At 35.4% G+C, this 15,682-nt stretch overlaps 1 protein-coding gene and 1 pseudogene across 1 annotated transcript in view; one reads left to right on the plus strand and one right to left on the minus strand.

The window, feature by feature from the left end:
• The window catches only part of Sgcz (sarcoglycan zeta), a 1,063,315-nt gene that overhangs the window by 341,578 nt on the left and 706,055 nt on the right, over positions 1–15,682 (plus strand). The gene's annotated exons all lie outside the window — the stretch shown is intronic.
• LOC124983276 (putative monooxygenase p33MONOX) lies at positions 13,681–14,460 on the minus strand (annotated as a pseudogene).

Below are 15,682 nucleotides of genomic sequence, written 5' to 3' on the forward strand. Positions count from 1 at the left end.
AAGGAGCCTGTGAAATCCTGGGAATGTTCTGTTGCTTAGCTGAGCAGCTGAGTGCCTGATGGACATTTGAGCTCATTTATTAGCTGTGTGTACTGTGTGTACTTTTCTGTCTGTATTCCATTTCTACAAAAAGTAATAAAAGTGTGGGTGATATCTAAAGGAAAAACAAAAACAAAATTAAACGAGAAACTTATTTTCCTAAGTATAAATTAGGAAATATCCTTCAAGTTTTTTCTAGTTGTTATTTTAAACACAATTAGAGTTTTACATAATATATTACTTTTTTAGTGCGTATTCATCAGAATAGAGATTTATTTATTTTTTCTAAATAGAATGGCAATTAATCCATTACAGTATATCCTGATATCTCTCTTTTTCTTTGCCCACTTTGTGATAGCTCCTTTACTTTATGTTAATTGAAATAAATACAGCAGCCTGACTGTAAATTTGCCTGTCTGGGGGCCAGCACTATTGTCATTTAATTATTTTAGCTCTTAAATATAATTAAATACAAACAGCAATATTCTAATACTCTTCAGACATTTTTACCTATTTATTTTTTCAAACACTAAGTATTTTAGTTGTACAAAGCTTTTTGTGTGAATTAGCTTTGAAATTAACATAAAACTGCATATTCATATTAAAGCAATTAGTATCTTTTTAAATTTTCCACATATTCAGAACTTTATTTCTCAATTCCAGGAAAAATATGAACTAACCTTCTGAAAACTTTGTCTAGTTACCAGTTATTCTGTTTATGAATGATTGCCTATTTTTGTTTATATACATGTAACTGTGTATGTACACATATATATTTTTGGATTTTGCTGTATTTGAAGAAATCACATTTCCATATGCATTTCTAACCAAAAATATCTTTATCAATAATCCAAAGTAATGCAAAATATAGGTTAAAAAAGTGTATGTTTGCAAATTTTGTGTTTTAAATTAGCATGTCCAAAGATGTCAAATGACAATGCATGCATATAGCTTTAATAGGTGCAGCATTGTGGGAAAGTAATTTATGTGTATAAATCAGAAAACTCCAAATCTATTATCCCACGTATTCTAATCTATAGAAAACACATGATAAAAATATAAGGATGTACCTATGAGAATAAATGTATTAAAAATATAATCTTAACAATAGGTGTTAGCAAGGATGTGGGGAAAAAGGTACACTCATACATTGCTGGTGTGCTGGTGGGGTTGCAAATTAGTGCAGCCACTCTGGAAAGCAGTATGAAGATTCCTTAGAAAACTTAGAATGGAACCACCATTTGACCCAGCTATCCCACTCCTTGGCCTATACCCAAAGGACTTAAAATCAGCATTCTACAGTGATGCAGCCACATCAATGTTCATAGCTGCTCAATTCACAATAACTAGATTGTGGAACCAACTTAGATGCCTTTCAATAGATGAATGAATAAAGAAACTGTGGTACATATACACAATGGAATATTATTCAGCTATAAAGAAGAATAAAATTATGACATTTGCAGGTAAACAGATGGAGTTGGAAAATATCATGCTAAGTGAAATAAGCCAATCCCAAAAATCCAAAGGCTTAAGGATTTCTCTGATACGTGACTGAAGATACATTACAGAGGTTGGGGGAGGTAAGGGAACATGCAAGAAGGATGGATTGTGTAGGCAGAAATGAGGAGTGAGGAGGGGGTGGGGGAAGGAAAGATAATAGAATGAGACAAACATCATTACCCTGTGTACATGTATGAATGCGCCAATAGTATGATTCTACTTCATGTAGAACCAGGGAAATGATAGTTGTACTCCATTTGTGTACAATGAATCAAAGTAAAAAAAGTTTCTACTCAAAATAATCCACTATTAAAACTTCATTAAAACTGTAAAAAATATATAATCTTAATGCTGAGCAACCCAAAATTCATATCTCAGAGTTTCTTTGAATTCTAGTTCCGTACATGCCATCGCCTCTTAGGCAACACACTTAAGCATGTGGAAAATGGACAGGGCCTTCGTCTTCGATTCGCTCCTCTTGAGTCTGTCTCACCTCATAAATGCAAATTCTTTCTTCCAGCTACTCAAACCAAATCACCTGATCTCATTCTACACTCTTTTATCCTCCCAGACATTACGTTTGATCTAATAACATAGTCTGTGAAACCAGAGCAATGTGGTTAAAACACCAGTGCTACCCTGATGCACCTCTGACCAAAGCCTCCTAATGGCTTCCTAACTCACCAGGAGCAGAAGCGACTGAGTGGCAATGGCTGGAAGGTCTGCAGAATCTGTCCTCCTGGAATAATTCTGACCTCTCTCACTTCCTCCTTCCCAGGCAGTGTGGCTTCCTAGTAGTCCTTCAGCAGGCCAGGCACACATTTCTCAGGACTTGGTTGTACCTTCTTGGGAATGTTTTCCCTCCTTCCCCACCAACTCCTCCCAGCATGATTCATTCCTTGACATCTTTGAGGTTTTGACTCACATATCTCCTTATTGAAGCCTTTTCTGCCCACTTTAGTCTAAATTGTGACCACACTCTGAGAGTTCTACTTTTCTATTGCATTTTATTTACCCTCTCCTTGCTCTGTAGCTAATGTCACTTGATATTTTGTCATGCCTAATTAATTTTGCCTTCTTAAGTAGAATATGAGTACTCTGAGGGCAGAAATTTTTTGCTTTTCTTCTCTATTATATCCCATGATACAAAGATAATACCCAATACATGGAAGGCCCTCAATAAATATTAATTGACATAGAGTTTGCAACAAGGATAATATGGTTTCATATTAAGTGAATAAAGCTGAGTATAAAATGATATATAGAACATAATGTCCTCTATGTTTGAAGAAAACAGACTGGATAAAATAATGTTCAAGTTACAACCGATTTATTTGGATAGTATGGGTGAATTTAATTCTCCTTCTTTATATTTTTGTGTTTTGTCTGAATTTTCTGCAGTGAATTGCACTACTTTTTATAATCAGAAAAATGTCACAACGACAAAACCCTCAAAAGAGTCTGCAATTATTTGAAAACACTGATTAAAACAAACAAAATAACCCTGACATTTGCTTGGCCTTTTTTAAATCATCTATCAATTCAATTCTACAATTACCTGGCCTCTTTCTGTGCAGCAGATACTGTGGGAAATGAATGCAAGGAAGAAAAAGTCCCTCTTCTGCCTTCAAGACACCAGGCAATAGAGCAAGGACACATTTCAAAAGGACAAGGGATCTTAATACCAGTTAGGATGGAGGTACAAGCAGGTGTCAGTGGATTGGTGAGCTATTGAGGCAGAAATCACTCTTCTTGTTTTGAAAAGTTTCCAAAAAAGGGTCCAAACTAATTAATTACATTTTTATATAACAGCATGCATTTGATGGATCACACTGAAAAACTCACATTTAAAAGCTCTGAAATTATAGGCAAAAGTGGTGTCAGCACATGGGCATAACAAATAGGTAGGAAATATACTACTTTAACCGGAACCATATGGGCATTAATTAATTCCCAAACACCTATTGTAAATCAAACACTATGCTGGTGCCAAGGATACAACAGAGGATGAAACTCAGTCTTTTCCCCCAGGGGAATACTGATTTGAAACAAATCAGCACATGAACATATTAAGTAGAGAGTGGGATGTGTTATAAAGGAGATATATTTAGAAAGATATATAATTATGAAAGTCTATGGGACAAGCAGCCCACTTAGGATGGGGTTTTCAGTGATGGATTTGGGTAAGGATTTCCAGAGAAGGTGAAATTTGAATGGAAAAATAAAATACAACTAGGAACTTATTAACACAAGGGAGATGTCATGGCAAGGCGATGGGGATTCTGTAGACTTTCAGAAAAGAAGGGTCGAGCAGAAGGCCCAATGGAGGGAGAAAGCCACTGTGGATTTAGTATGGTGGAAACAAAGAGAACTGGAGGGTTGATAAGAGGAAAGACAAGTAGGAAGGGATCTCTGGTGTTTTCTTTTACTATTAGATATATTGCAATATTGATAATTTGTAAAATAAACAATAATATGTAACGATTGACACTGGGATACTAAATATCTAATTATTTTTTTAAAGTAAGTGAACTCCAGGTATTTATCTTTTTGGTCTTATAAATACATAGGAGTTCCTCATCATATATTCATATATATATATATATATATATATTTTTTTTTTTTTGGCAGGGAGAGGGACCTTTATAAACCATGAATGTGGTCATATTTATAATTTTGATTTAGGTTTACTTTGTAGGGGGCTTACATATAATGTAGTTATTGCCATTCACCCCCCTAAGGAAATTTTATTTTATAAGAATAAAAATATATTTATTTATTACTTATAATTCAAATTATTAATTTATCATATACTAATACTGAAATAGTTATTTGTGAATTTATTAACAGAGATTATGTGACATTGGTCCTTAACTTGATGTCTTTCTAAACTTGGAAAAATACTTTGCCTAATAAGGTTAATCACAAATATGACATGTGGGGAAAGCATTTTGGCATTAAGCGAGGGGTGTTCATTCATATATGCAGTGCCCTGCATGCTAAAGAAGACATTTATATTTAGAATTAATCAGACTCTTAGAGAAACAGTGATTGTTTATGCAACCTAATGCTTCAACTTATCTCTTTCCATAGTTTTGAAATCAATCTGTCAAATGATGAAGAGTAATTAGTTTATGCTAAACTCACCATATGAAATTTAAGATGGCAAAACAAATGATTGACTCCAGAACAATTCAGTTTGTTATTACTTGACTGCTAATCTAAATATATGACAAGGAGATGATGCCATTGGCATAAGCAGAAACCAAGACCAGGATACCAGCAAGAGAGCTATGAGGCATATGTCTGGGTGCCAGGCCAGGTCAAATCTGTGACCTTGTTTAGTGGTAGTAGAAGTCTAGAAAAAATACTCAGGTCAGATGTCAGAAGACACAGGGCTGTTCAATTAAAAAGTAAACCACTATTGGTTACCTTACCCAAAAGATTAAAAGCTAAAATATGAAGTGTAGAACATTATTTCATCTTGGACAAGTGAATTGTGCTCTGGACCTGTGTAATTATGAAATAAAATATGAATTAGATTCCTGTTTCTCTGCATTTTTCTTTCTTTTTTAATCAGTGAAACATTTATAAACTAAATATTATATGCATTTAATGCATAGTATTGCATGTGGTTAAAGCATGAAAAGATGTGGTCATAGAGTCCTGCTTTTTTTGCAGCCACCTCCCTCAGTGGCCCCAGACAACATTTTGGTAGCTCAGCTTTCCAAGTAACACAGCTAAGAAGCATAAGAAGAGGTTCTTTCTGATTCCTGCCTTGTACTCTGAGGTTCATAAGTAGGTCACAGCTGGGGCAAGTAGGTTCATAGACTTCCCTCTATTTAAATGAGGTAGTTTGAAAATACAATATAAAATGATAACGATTTGACCTCTTAAATGGGAAAACAGAAACCAGGACAAGAGACTAGATAAGTATGTACTTTTTTGCAACATCTTTCCAAAAATAATATGTGCCATTTTCCCCCCTAAATTATTTTATACTCCTGTTCATTTAGAATTATTTATTATGACATAGACATAAAGTGAACTACGACCAATATAATAAGAAATATTAAAAGGTAAAGAGCAATGATGGTGTGCACTTGGCTCCAAACCATAGTTGGTAACCTTCTGCAGTAAAGAACTTATAAAGGTGAATCTGACTTCAGATGTTGCTGATACTACTGTGGCTAAGGCAAGTGGGGAGCATAAAAAACCAAGACAGATTAGAACTGGAGATATAAGATGGGATGGGCAATGCAGGTATGGGGAGGGACTGTTGCTATCAGGAATGAAGCTGACCCAATCAAACAGGAAAAGTTTAGAAAAGACATGTATTTAGTGGGCGACACCTGAAGTGGAGAATTCCATCTGAATGATCCATTAATTGGGTCTGAGACTCTAACCAATGTGCATGAAAGAGACTAATCCTTATTTTAATGTTCTCTTCTGCACAGCAGTGATAAATATGTTGATATTAAGTTTACTTTAATACAGAGAAGGAAATATGGGAAGAATTTTATATTAACCATGGGTACAATGGTCCATATGGGTAAGTCCAGCAGGCATACTGTAAAGATAGAAGAGGAACAGACTATAAAACACTATGTCCTTACATACAATGCATACAATTTGAAGCCAGTGGTGGACACTGTGACTTGCTGCTCACATGTCCCTTCAAGGAAGGACATGTTTTTCCAGCTTCTGGAAATGTTAGGAGCAGGCAGTCTCCTGATGTCAGTTCCTTCAGGTACCAATGCCTCAGCTACGGAGAGCCAGCTGACTCAAAATCTCTCATCCATTGACAGATAGAGACTGAAGCATAGTCTTTGCCACTTGACCAGCAGTCATTTCAGCAATCTAATGGGTCATTGAAACTACACAGTTCCTCCTGAGGTTGGCTGAGGCTGATGTGGGTCTTGCTCACAGTTGGACTAATCTCTCTACTCAAAACTGCTTTCTTCCAGTCCCTTTCATTGGATATCCCTAGTAAGTAGCATGTCCATTAAGTTCTGTCTTGGAGTCTGCTTTCTGGAGAATTCAACCAGCATCAGAAACATGAAGGAGAAAAGGAGGAGGCCTGGAGATAGGAACAAAGAGGCAAATAGGTGAAGCCTTTAAATGAAATGCAACTTAGAGGCTCCATTCAATAATTGATAATGATACCATGTCACTTAATGATTATTATACATGAATTTGAAGAACGTGCTCTAGTTTGAATGTTAAACATCCCCCAAAGATCATGTGTTAGAAGCTTGTTTCCCAAGATGATGCTACTGGGAGTTGCTGTGGACTTTAAGGAGATAAGGCTTATTAGATGACCTTAGGTATTGGGGACATGCCCTTGAAAGGGACTGGGAGGCTTGGTCTCTTCCTCTGTCTTACTGTGCTTCCTGGTTTAGGAAGTGAACAATTTTGTTTTACCACACACTCTCACCACCATGTACTGCTTTATCAGAGGCCTCAAATTATGGAGCCACTAGATATTGTACTGAAACTTCCAAAATGATGAGAAAAAATAAATCCTTTTTCTTTATAAGCTAATTATCTCAGGTATTTTATTATAGTAACGCTAAGCTAACACCCATAAGAGAAAGTTGTTATTATTAAGGTTAGTATTAACTAATATGTACATTATAATATCATAAAAATTATATTTTCTTTTAAGTTTTCTCATGTAAAAAAGTTGAAGATACTGATTTTTATTAGATATAATAATAAAATATAGGTTCAAATACTTAAGAAATATGCCAAGATCACATAGTTAATAAATTATAGAACTTGACCTAAGACTTACAGACTCCATACTTTGTGTTCTTCCTACATTGTCTATTAGATATTTCCATATTGGCAAGCAGGACAGGAGTTGCAAAAAAGAGCAAGTTAAAGGTTGAATCCAATGCAGGTTTGGTAATCTATATCAATACAGTTACATACTTAAGTATGAATCTAACTGATGGTGAGCCAGGAGGGACATCAAATGTGCATAATACTGTGCACTCTTTGGGAACCTATGAAGGCAACTAACTGGAAAGTCAGTTTTACTGGGAGTGCTACCAATGGAACTAGAAACTGCTTAAGCAGTGAGCATGCACATGTGGACATGCAGGCACACAAACACACACAACACACACACACACACACCTCCTTGCATTGACATGGCATCTGTCAGTTAGTATATGATATTTATGATGATATTTAAGAAACTTATAGACCAGAGCAATGGACTGAATCAGGAAAGCCTTTGTGGGGGTTGTGTCAGATTTAAAATATGAAAGAACTTGACTAGGTATGTATATTTTGACACAAATTTCATCATGCACTATTTTCTAATTCTGTGATTAGTTTTTGAAGAATGATATCCATTTTAGCCACAGACTGCTTTAATTTCTTAATTACAAGTATGAGCAGTTCAAAAGTCAGCCTATCACCTTTATAGAGAGATGTAAATCCATAGTAAGAATCCCATGGGTCTTTCATTGCTTCCACTAATATATGCCCATGAGCTCTGAGCTGTCCCTTGAAGCTGTTTTCCCTCTTACCAAAGAAGCAGCCACACGTTTTTCTCATTACTATTGTTTTCTCTGTGAGCTGGGTGATTTGTATCCTTGCCTTTGCCATTCTTTATTTAGTGCTTGCCTCTTAGACAACATGGAAATCATTCTCATTAGCAACTTCATTTGCTCTGTTTCTCTTGTAAATCTTAACATCACTATCCTGATATTATTCCAAATGCATACATTTCTTAAGTCAACAGTATCCTTAACACTGCTGTACCATTTTGGAGGATATTAACATTCAAGTTCAACATAATACGTAGGATACCTCATCCCATTCCCAGTTTACCAGATGTGAGAGAATGCGGGCCAAGGGCAAGCTATATCAGAACTTCTGTGCTACTTATTTTCCCCCTCTGGGTAATAGAACATATGTTACTTTGCTTTTTTTTCCCAAATAACTATCTCCTTTTTTTTTTTTTTTTTTTTTTTTTTTTTTTTTTTAGGTCACAGTTGTTAATTGTATTTTAACTTGAATAATTTATCGCACAAAATGTGGGAAAATTGTAGATAGCATTTGTCTAAACCCTGGCACATTCTTAAAATAGGCAACTTTTAGAAAAGATTCTGAATGCTAAGCATCAATTTATGACATCTAATGGTAGTAGTAAGAAAAAGTAAGAAGCCTGGTGTGGTGGTGCACATCTATAATCCCAGTGGCTCAGAGGCTGAGGTAGGAGGATCGCGAGTTCAAAGCCAGCCTCAGCAAAAGTGAGACACTAAGCAACTCAGTGGGATTCTGTCTCTAAATAAAATACAGAATAGGGCTGGGGATGTGGTTCAGTGGTCGAGTGCCCCTGAGTTTAATCCCCAGTACCAAATATAAAAAAAAAGAAAAGAAAAGAAAAAAAAGACCTGTCTACTCTACATGCTTTCAAGTTTGTCCTTATTTACTCCCAAGTGAAGAGGTTACTGCACTTAGGTCGTAGCTCTTCTGCTTAGGACATGGAGCACCCAAGTCAATCGCTTGAGAAGAAAGAACATCCTTACCCTTGCTCTCTTAGAGATTTTGACAAAAGAATATTTAGTATGATTTTTGATTCAACAAAGATCCACAATTCCTTTACATTGGAAAAAATGTGCAAGAATAATAAGAACAGAAATAGACATGGAAACTCATTGGAACCATTGCAAGTTACCAAAATTTGGGTCTTTCTTATCATCTCTTCTATAAGACATGATATATTTAACTTTTGGAAAAATGAATGCTTTGGAAGGCTTAATTGTGAAATCAATATGACCTTATTTTAAAACTCCTATGGATAAGTTAAAAAGAACATATACATCTGTGTTCTACCACAAAAGGGAAAGTTCTTGCAAAACAAGATGGAAAAGTATAATTTTTTTATCTTTAAAATCTTACAATGGCTCATGCCTATAATTCCAATGGCTTGTGAGGCTGAGACAGGAGGATTACAAGTTTGAGGTCAACCTCAACAACTTTGTGAGACTCTGCCTCAAAATGAAAACAAAGCAAAACAAGCAAACAAACAAACAAAAATGACCAGGTATGTGACTCAGTGATAAAGTACCCTGGGCTCAATTCCCAGTACAAAAAAATTAATTAATTAATTAATTAATTAAAAATCTTAACACTATTATTTTAAACAAATGATTATGCATGCATAATAAATGAAAGAAATGTATTCAGATAAGCAATATTTGATGGAATACAAATAAAATGCCTGCCTAGAAATAAAGTCAAAGCAATTATCAGGACTTGGAAGCAATTGGATTTTTAATAAGATAAATAAATGCTTAGACCATAGTAAAAAATTAGATAATACACTTTAGATACTGAAATATAACTATTCTATCATTAAAAATATTTTTTCAATGGTATAACACATGGAGTACCTTAAGTCTTTTTCCTAAACAAGTGGAAATATAGATATATTAAGACTTTTAGATATGGTGGGTAAACTGCTCATTGGTGATCCCAAGAACCTCAATGAAGTCTCTCTGTTCTTTGCTTGGTTCGTACTGTATTGCAGGGTAGGGTGTCGTGGTTGTTGAAGTAGCCTGAAGAACAGTAGAAGTTAATGAATGTCATCTGTTAGTTCTTACTTGCTCATTGGTGTATACTGTTCTTTCTTAATTCTTGGTATTTCCCCTTTTCTCTCTCTTAATTCTGTTTCAAACAGCTATTTTAAAAGCAAATAAAAGCTACTCAATATTTGTGTCAATAAATTGACTACACCATTGTATCACTCTTTTAGACACTAATTTTAAGTGTCTAGTACTAATATTACATTGATATGTAGCTTTATTGAGGTATAATTCATATAATATAACATTCACCCATTTAAAGTATACAGTTAAGTCGGTTTTAGTATATTCAAAGAACTGCATTACCTTCATTGTCGCTTCATGTATTTTCTTTCTACATGGATTTGCCTGTTCTGAACATGTCATGGCAAAGTCAAAGAATTTGTACAATATGTGGTGTTTCACGACTGCCTTCTCTCACTTAGCAAAATGTTGTTGTAGATTCATTATGTTGTAGTACATATCAGTACTACACTTATTGATATGCTTTATTGATATATTGATGTAATCAATTTATTTTTGTCACTTTAAGTGTGATATCTAAAAAATGTTGCTTAACTTAAGGTAATGAAAATTTATTTGTGAATGTTTTTCTGAGAGTTATATTGTTTCCATTTTACTATTAAATCTGGGATCCATGTTAAAGGTTTCATTGTTGTTTCGTTTTGTGTTTTTGTTTTGTATGATGTGAGGTAGAGCTTCAGATTTGTTTTAGTGCATGTGGATATACACTTAACATTTCTTGAAATACTACTTTCCTTATTGAACTGTCCTTATTGAACCCATGTCAAAATCACTTGACTCTAAATGTGGGAACAGATTTCTGGATTCTTTGTTCTAGTCCACTGATCTCTATGTGTATTCTAATGTTAGTTCCACAATGTCTTGGTTACTATAATTTTGCACTGGGTGTTGAAATTGAGAAATATAAAGTTTTCCAACTATTTTCTTTTTAAAGAAAACTTTGTCTATTTTGTTCTGTGTATTTCTAAATGAATTTTAGACCAGTTTATAAATTTCTGCCTAAGCAAAAGAAGATGGGATATTCAAAGTGATTGTGTTGACTCCATAGAGCAATTAGTTTAAGGAGGGCCTCTATCTTAACAATTTTAAATTCTGTGCTCCATAGTGGTGCATGTACTTCCAATAACTTGCATCTTCTAAATTTCATTCTAAAAATATTTTGTTGTTTTTGATTTATAAATATACTTAAGATCATTTAAGTATAAATGATGATGACAACTTTTATTTTAAATGTATAATATCGTTCAGCACTGTGTTGAACTTTTGTAAATTTATTCTTGTGTACTTAATTCTTCTCATTATTATTAAAGTAATTGTTTTATTAATTTAATTTTCAGCTTGTTCACTCTTAATGTAATTTATAGAAAGCTTTGGTTTTTTTATGAATAGAAGACTTTTGATTTTGACCTTCTCTATTATTTGCCCATGTTTTATTTCTTTTATGACTAGCCTTATCTTTATTACTTTCTACCTTCTATTTGTTTTTAGTTTAGTGTGTCATTCTTTTTCTTGTTCTTTAGGTGATTTGAGATTTTTCTATATTTTCTTTTTTCATTTTGGTACTGGGGATTGAACCCAAAGGCACTTTGTCACTGAGTTACATCCCTAACCCATTTTTATTTTTTCATTTTCAGACAGGGTCTTCCTAAGTTACTTAGGACCTTGCCAAATTGCTGAAGCCGACCTAGAAATTGTAATCCTCCTGTCTCAGCGTTCTGAGTTGCTGGGTTTATAGGTGTGCCCCACTGTGCCTGCCCAGATTTTTCGTCTTTCTTAAAGTTGACATTAATAGCTATAAATTTCTCTACTCATGCACTTTATCTATATCCCATAAGTTCTGTAATAGTTATTTTTGTTTATCTCAAAGTATTTTCTATTTCCTTATGTTTTCTTTTTTGACTCATTGGATACTAAGGAAAGTGTTTAATTCCTACATTTCTGAATTTCCTAAGGAATTCAAAGTTTGGGCACAGTATCAGTTGTTCTCTGGGGATGGTGGTTTTAAAAATTCCAAAGGTGCTCAGATCTCTCCATTGTCTATAGGGTTGCCAACATTTGGCTACCACACTGGCAAATCAGGAGAATGGGAAAATAGGATGGATTTTTTTTTTTCCATTTGTTCTATGCCTTGTGTTAGTTATAAGAGTTCTGAAATGGTTCATGTTAGCTCATTGGTCCATATTTCTCTTGTTTTAGAGAATATGAGATATTATTACTTCTTCAAGTCAATTCCCCAAAATAAATTTTTGTTTTAAATAAGGATTTTTATTGTCAAAAAAAGAAATCACTTCAGAAGACACAAATAAATCATTCATTCTGACAATTTTAGATTCCAAGGATTCTCTATGAGAAGGTTAGCTCCTTACATAAAGAAAATGCTACCCAAAACAAACAGCAAGTATCTAACATACTTTTCAAGTCCACAAACATGCACACAGTAAGGAGAAATAAAAAGACAGTTTGTCTATATCTTTTCTTCAATGAGAAATGTGTTGCATAAAAGATTGAGGTTCATCTTTTGGTGAAAAATACTTTCATTAAAGAAAACCTTTGAATTCTTCCATCTTCCTTCCAAAAAAGTTTCAGGGCCTGATCTGGGCAAAGAAATCAAAATAAGGTGACACTAATTTCACATGAATCTCAAGTCTATGACTGTACTTACTATTTTCTTCACTGTAAAATTTTGACATGCAGGGGCTTGGGATGTGACTCAGTGGTAAAGCACTTGTGTGCCATGTCCAAGGTCTTGGTTTCAAACCCCAGCACTGCACCACCATAAAAAGCAAAACAAAACTTAACATCCATATATCAATATGCAAGACTAGTGTTTGTTCTGTGACATGTAAGAGAGAAGCGTCTCTCCACAGCAGTGACCCAAGAGGTAACAAGAAGTTTGAAGAACTGGCTACAGGACAAGGTGATCCCCATTAGGTTGATCAGAAAGCAAGGAGACTGCATTTCAGTCTAGAAACCTGACTATTAACTGTATGCAGCCCTCAAACAAGTCTTAATTTCTCCTAACAGGGCTGGAGCACAGAACCAGCAGGGTGAAGAAGGCCAAAGTCACCCAAAACTGTCAGTGGGTACCTCTGTGCCAGGATGGGTTGATGATTACATTGATGTTGGTTAAAAAAAAGAAAAAATCAAGAAGCCTAGGTTTGTGAATAGCATAAACATTATTATTATTATTATTATTATTATTATTATTATTTTTTAGTTAAACAATGATCAAATTTCTGGTCTAGGGCAAACGATACAAAAATAGATAATAAAGTTTTCCAAACATAACTGCCAAGATTTTCAGTCTAACTTTAAAGCAATACAAAAGAGTTTCTAACCCCACCACGAGGAAGTTATACCAGTGTTTCTCAGAATCAATTGTATCTCCAGCTCTAACCTTAGTTTAATAGTATTCTTTTTAATATAGAATTGCCATGTCAAAGCCAAAGTAAAAGCAAGGTGAGGGGTAAGAAACTCCCCATCCAGAATCACAGGTATAAAAATCACTCTAGAAGCCAGTGAGTGTGAGCACATTCAAATCATGGGGTTTGGGAATGAATCTGTGGCAGTAATTTCTTCCCTTCTATCACTGGGACATACATCTTTGGTGACTTGAAGGTTGCTGGATCGTTAGCCATTTGAGTGGTATGGGCACAGATCAGCTCGTTGAGAGAGGACTTCTGTGCTCCTTCATGGGTTTAGACAACAAAACCTCCAGAATCAGAATTGTGAAGGGTCTTGGTCCAGAAAGCCCCCATTTGTTGATGATTATCTGTCCTTTTCCCTACTTCCAGGATCCTTGGTGCTAGGATTTGGGTCAGGTAAGGCTGTAGAGGAACCAGAACTAAACCATCCTCTGTTCTCTGCTTGGGGGAAGAGCGAGACATGCTGCTTGTAGTGGACTAGGCGTAGGCAGACTGCTTTCTTCTTTTGTTTTATCACCACTCTGTAGCTTTAGTTTGTGGGATGCTTCTGCCACTCAGGGGGACTTGACCTCTTCAGTGGTGGACCCTATGGGTTGCATAGCCAGTCTCTCTCAACCCTACCTGTTGCTTAAAATACTAAATATTTTCCTGGGTCTGTTTTGTGATCAGAGTGTTCATGATGACTTGTGTAACTTTAGCCTTCACCACTAGGTCCTTGTCTGTACAGTCAGTGACCTTTGACAGAGTCATGGCACAGGAGGATGTTCTCTCCTTCCTCTGCCTTGGCAAGGTGCTGCCTGCTACTTGTGCTCTGGAACCACTGGCTTCTAGGGGTTGCTGCCCATATCTGAGGGAGGTGGAGTCATGGGCATAGGGGCACATTCTGATGGACAGAGACATCTTGCCTAGAGACCCAGTAGGCTCAAGGACAGTGGCACCTCTGGTTTTCTTGAAGCCATTCAAAGACTCAGGTGATTTTCTATTTATAATTTAGACTTCAGTCCCTACCACCACAGTAAAATGATTTCACACCTATGCTGACAGACAGATGTTAATGAAGAATACTGTCCAACTGCTGCAAATTAGCAAAGCTTTCCAGGAGGAATCCATTCAGAAATTCTGTTCTTCCACTGCTGCTAAGATACTTGCAGCCCAAATTCTGGCACTGAAGGGACTCTGAGGACCCACGTCTCCAAAGAGGCTGTGGCACAACCCAGAACCAAGCCATCCTGAGAACAGTGGCAACACTAACTCTTCACCCCACCAGAGAGCACTTTACTCTGCATAAAGAGCTTTTTGTTAGAGTAATGTCATCCCTATTTTTCAAACAAATGAATTAGAGCCCAAATATGAAATGGTTCACTCAAGATTATGCTACTTGTTTATTACATAGCAAGAAATTAACTTGTGTCTTTTTTTTCCTAGTTCTATATTTTTTCTACTTTATCACAACTCATACACTTTATTGCCATTTACTGAAACCTTAGATAACTTGACCTGCAAGGAATCTCAGAGAGATGGGGCTGAGCCTCTCATTTCACAGATGAAGAAACTGCAGTCTAAAGTGATAAGGCACCTTGCTGAAGATTTTATTACTAGCCACTCTAACACATGCTCTTTATATTGTATGCCTCCCAACTCCAAGCAGATAGTGAGTTAATTAAGATGTTTGGTATGGGGCTGGGGGGATAGCTCAGTTGGTAGAGAGCTTGCCTTGTAAGCACTAAGGCCCTGGGTTCGATCCCCAGCACCCAAAAAAAAAAAAAAAAAATGTTTGGTATAATTTACATTGCAATGGTACGATTACTAACTTCACATAAATTTTTTATTCTGATTTTTGTCTCAGTGCAACCTCACAATTTTCTTTTATCTAAAATGTTTGTGCTTTATTTTGCTATAGTATGTATGTGTTAGATTTCTATTAGTGTGTAACAAAGCACCACAAATTCAACAGACTGAAGTAAAATGTGACTAATTAGCTCATAGTTGGTCAAAATCAGGCTGCCCATGGTTAGCTTATTTTCTTAGGATTATATATGACCAAAATAATTGTGTAGAAAGAATGTATTCTCATCTATAGCCTAA

The sequence above is a fragment of the Sciurus carolinensis genome, chromosome 4 (genome assembly GCF_902686445.1).
Source record: "Sciurus carolinensis chromosome 4, mSciCar1.2, whole genome shotgun sequence".
NCBI lineage: Eukaryota > Metazoa > Chordata > Mammalia > Rodentia > Sciuridae > Sciurus > Sciurus carolinensis.